The sequence below is a fragment of the Dendrobium catenatum genome, unplaced genomic scaffold (assembly GCF_001605985.2).
Source record: "Dendrobium catenatum unplaced genomic scaffold, ASM160598v2 fragScaff_scaffold_1006, whole genome shotgun sequence".
NCBI lineage: Eukaryota > Viridiplantae > Streptophyta > Magnoliopsida > Asparagales > Orchidaceae > Dendrobium > Dendrobium catenatum.
The window spans coordinates 1-4,854 of NW_021319468.1; the positions used below are offsets into that span (position 1 = coordinate 1).

The 4,854-nt window shown below is 29.6% G+C and overlaps 1 long non-coding RNA gene across 1 annotated transcript; it reads right to left on the bottom strand.

Moving 5' to 3' along the window:
• Nucleotides 1-1,747: 1,747 nt before the first annotated feature.
• Nucleotides 1,748-4,449, bottom strand: LOC114580398. Its single transcript, XR_003701779.1, has 3 exons — nt 4,362-4,449; nt 1,936-2,051; nt 1,748-1,861 (listed from the first exon to the last, which is right to left on the bottom strand). It is a non-coding gene; the product is annotated as an uncharacterized LOC114580398 (long non-coding RNA).
• Nucleotides 4,450-4,854: the final 405 nt, after the last annotated feature.

The following is a 4,854-nucleotide window of genomic DNA, read 5'->3' on the forward strand; positions in this document are numbered from 1 at the left end:
TTTATCTTTTATCCCAATGATTTATATTTAAATTTAAAAAAATAATAATAAATAATTTATAAATTTTAGTTTTCTTTTAAAATGGAGAAGCAGGTATAACTACGCCCCAATGAATATTCCAACAATTATTATAATCATAAATTTTATTATTTATAGCCCTTCAAGAAAAAAATTTGATAATTATTTCATTTTTTCACGTTTATATTTTAGAGAGAAAAATAAGTTGTATTAACAATTTGCATAAAAAATAAATCTTTTAATTAAAATTTAATTGATTGTGAGATAGTACTATAGAGATCGTGGCGTACTTGGGATTCTAGAGTAGTTTTTTTTTCTTGAATCATAGATTTCTTGAATAGAATTTTTCTATGCTCTATGTAGCTGATGTTGAAAGTCACAATTGGTGATGTTTACCTTTTTCTCTGCATAATATGGTTGGCACAGACTCTGTAAATTGAGGACAGGTACTCTGGAGCGAGATATCAAAAACTGGTTATGCATGCCAGGGATTTGGAAGCCATAAATGCTGATTAGACAGAGGCCCTGAAATGATCTTCTCCTTTGAGGAGGAGCAAGTGATAAGGTGAGTTAGCGTACAACAATCGAACACCAGGGACTCGAAGCGTCTTCCCTAGTGGAAAGCATGACATCCAATCCAAACCATTCTTATCGTCGTTCTCAACGTCATTCTCGGTCAAATCAAGAAATGCACTCGTCGTTCTCCAACATAGCCAACTGAAGCGATCGAGAAGGCGGGTCGAAGGGAAGACGCGAGGCTGGTAGGGATTTTTAACAAGAATAGTAACGGAGTGTTAGAATAGATAAAAGATGTGGATTTTAGGTGGTATATTAATAAATATAAAAATTTAGATGTTGAATATGTATTTATAATAGTTTGAAGTATTATGTATGTAAAAATTCCTATTAATTTTAGTCTCTAGGCTAGTATAAATGATGCACGTGCCCTAATAATGCAATGTAAATAAAATTTTAAAAATAAAAAACATTATAATAAAATTTAAATTAAGTTGCGAGATGCTATATTAATGAATTTATCTACATAAAAAAAAATGAAACCTTTTAGTTTGAACTCAACACAACTTTATCAACATCCAAAACGTATCCAATTAAATATTTACAAAAATCAAAATATAACAACTTATTAATTGTGGAAAACCAAGAAATGTGATAAATGAATTTGAAGTTTATTGAAATTTATCTAAAGAAGGTTGGAAGCGAGGAGACCAAATGTATTATTCTCTTTGTGTAGTGACAAAAAATTCATTTCATCTTTATTTTCTTCATATATTTTTGAAATTACACAAAACAAAACAGTCACCACAAAAAAAAAAAAAAAAACAGAATGACATTGATAACTTTATGCTAAAGAAACTTCATATTTTGTAGAGGAAGACAAAAACTACAAAAATATGTTGGTGGAAGCAAATTATCAACAAATATTTGGTTCTCTTACGAATCACGTAAACAAACTGACCTACTTTCAGGTTTACAGGAACTAAATATATGAAACGACCAAGCAAAGCTTGAGAGATATAATTTAATTGAAAGATATAACGATAGCCAAACTAAACAAAGCGATAATTAAATAGAAAGCGTCAAACAGAATCAAAATAAATTTTATGATAGAGTACATTCAGAATGCATTAATTCAAAAGAAAAAAAATATCGTTGAATTCAAAATTTGCATCATGTAAAAAACACTTAAATAATATTTTGCTTTGGCCCTTGCTCATAATGTAATGTTAGTTGAGTAACTCTTTGCAACCTGTTTTCTTTAGCTTTTTGGATTTTCAAAACCTTCTTCATAATCTTCTACTCTACCAAAAATGTTTGAATAATCCTATTAACAAAAATGTAGTAGCATATCAATCAATCTAATGAGATAAAAGAGAACTCTATTATAACAAAACCAACCTTTTCCGGACGGATCCACCAAATAGAACATCACCATAAGCACGATGAACTGTCATGGGATTCCTTGCTAATCTACTTCTATTGTACTCAGTTGGTCTTAAGTGAGGAATCTAAATCTGAATATACCAAAAAGTGCAATCAGCCTCCATTAACATTAAGCAATTATATCGAAAGTGCATGCCATCAACTACAACCGAGGAAAAATTAAGAATAAAATGAATAAAACTATGTAAAAACCAATGAAATTTTATATATATCACATATAATATTATGTCATGACATTGTCTATTTTGACATGTAAAAGAAGAGACCCAGGATCCAAAGTTTTAGAAAGGAAATCCAACATAAGTACATAACACATGTTGATAGTAAAATTCTACAACCCACACCATTTAACATCAAAATTCCATCCACATCCAAGGCTGATTATTCTTTTTTTATTATGTTATATGAAAGTAAAATCAATTTTATATAACGAAGAAACATAAACAAGTTAAAACTCTATCCATATGTTGACACTTATTATGTGTTGTGTTGATCAAAGTTGAAACTGCCAATCTTCAATGCGCCTGATTTAAACTATAACAAAATGGTCAGTGCGCATGATTGAAATATATGAATTTCTCTCCACAAAAACTGTATCTCTATTTGAAATACAAAATCAAATGACCGTTCCCAATAAAGCAAATTCCTCATAACTTTTAGTGAAGAACTTACCGGTGAGAGTCAAGCCTTGGAGATGTAGTTAGATTTGTATACAAAGGATTTGTGTAATAGAATATAAATACGGGGTGCAGAAGTTTCTGTGTGTGTTTAATAACTTTTGATCTTGCAGAGACATTTAGATATAATAACAATTCAATTAAATTAAAATCATTATAAGTTGATTTATGAAAGTTTTTGTTAAAACAAATTAATGAAAGGGTACATTAACATACAAGTAGATTTAAAAAGGCTTAGAAGAAAACGATATCTTCACATTAAGTGCAATGGGCTAGATAACCAATAAGAATAGAACATCATAAAAAGCCAAAAGTGATCCAATTATTGAGAAAAAGATGCATCAAATAAACAAATGATAAGTTTACCATAACCAAAATTACGAAAGTTGATGACAATAATCTAAAAACAAAACAAAAAAAACCGTAAAGTGTAGCACATAAAATTTCAAAAATACAAATATAAATGAAAATAATGATCAGATAACTGCAAATTTACTTGGAGCAGCAATAGAAACTAACAAGGGGAAAAGGCATATTTGTTTAAGCATCTTAAAGAATCACAAGTTCTATGATCAAGAAAAAGCTCTATGAAAATTCTAATGTATGAATCAAAAGGCCAAGCAATGGATCCCCTTGATTGAAATGAAAATGAAATAATTTTTCACTTAAAACAGAAAAAATGTTATCCAAAATGAGACTATAAATATTGTTTTTGAAGAATTAAAGAACTTATACTAAGCTTCAATAAGCTCCAAGCTAGTTAATCTGTCTAACTTGGTTTTGTAAAGAAAAAAAACCACTTTCGAATAATTCAAGTTGGTGATTTCATGAGAGAGATGGCATTTAATTCATAATTTCACATTTCTACGCCTAATTGGAGGGATTTGGGAATTATTTTTCATGAGAACAGAACTTGGTTATGTTATGAAACATGCATTGGTAGTCAGGCAATTTGAAAAAGCAAAATCAGAAATCACCCATCATGAGAAAAAAAATATAATGCTAACTGAAGCATCAATCATAGAATCAAATTTATAAGAAATTGCAAAATTTATAGCCATAATAATAAAGAAAAACTCATAAAATGCAAAAGAGAATGATTGACTTAAAATTGAGACACAACAAATCACATTAATCAAATATAACATAACCATTATTTAAAAAACAACAACAACATCAACATTTTATCTCCCAGCTTGAAGAACAACTTACAAACCATAAAGAGCGAATCTTTTCAAGTTACAAAAGAAAAAAAAAAGCTTCCAGTTCAACTACACAAGCCATGGTGGAATATTTTCTTTTAATTAAACTATTCCTTTTCCTGATCCTATAGCTGCAAGGTTTTAAGTCAACATAATCAGATTTCTAAACCTGAATCCATCTTCTACAGCACATCTTCACGTTAAAAAAATCCATCAATGATAAAAGAGCTTCTCTTTATTTTTCTAAGTTTGCCCAGTTTGGTCCATCAATTGGAATCACTACGCCTTTTCAAAACTCAAACGTAAATCTCTATATATCAATCATAAATCCACTATCTAGCTATTTGGCTGAACAGAAATTTTTCTAAATTTCTTATTAATAAAAGCTAGTTATAAACAAATTTTGTAACAGAAATAATAAATTTAAAAACTAATTTAGGGTAAAATTTTGTCACAGAAATAATAAATTTCAAAACTAATTTAGGGTAAAATATATGATCACCTTTATCCACAAGTGCTAAAGCTCTCTTCCTTCTACAAGAATTCTCAACACAAGTGAAATTTCACCTTACTCTCTCTGCAGAATATGTGAGCATCATCCTACAGACAACAAAAGCATTTCTTCTCATCAAGATGGTAGATAAATGTTCTTAAAGTGCTTCGATAAAGAACAACCATCAAACTCAACAACAAAGTTTACCTACTGCAATCTTCTAACACATGTTAATCCAATAAGAGCACCACTTTGCTCATTCCTATGAATAACTCCAACATCTGCCGAACGAAGAGAAAACTCTGTAGAAACAAACAAAGTAATAAATTAAATCTACATTAATAACTAAATCTCAGCTATTTGGGGTCAAATACCTAATAGTGTTGTTCTCATGCGAATTCAGTGCAAAATGGGCCTAACTGCCTCAGCTTCTTTGCTAGATTCAATCGAAATTTATTCTTTAGTTTATCAAAATCCTAAGAATCCTTCAGACCAAGGAGAA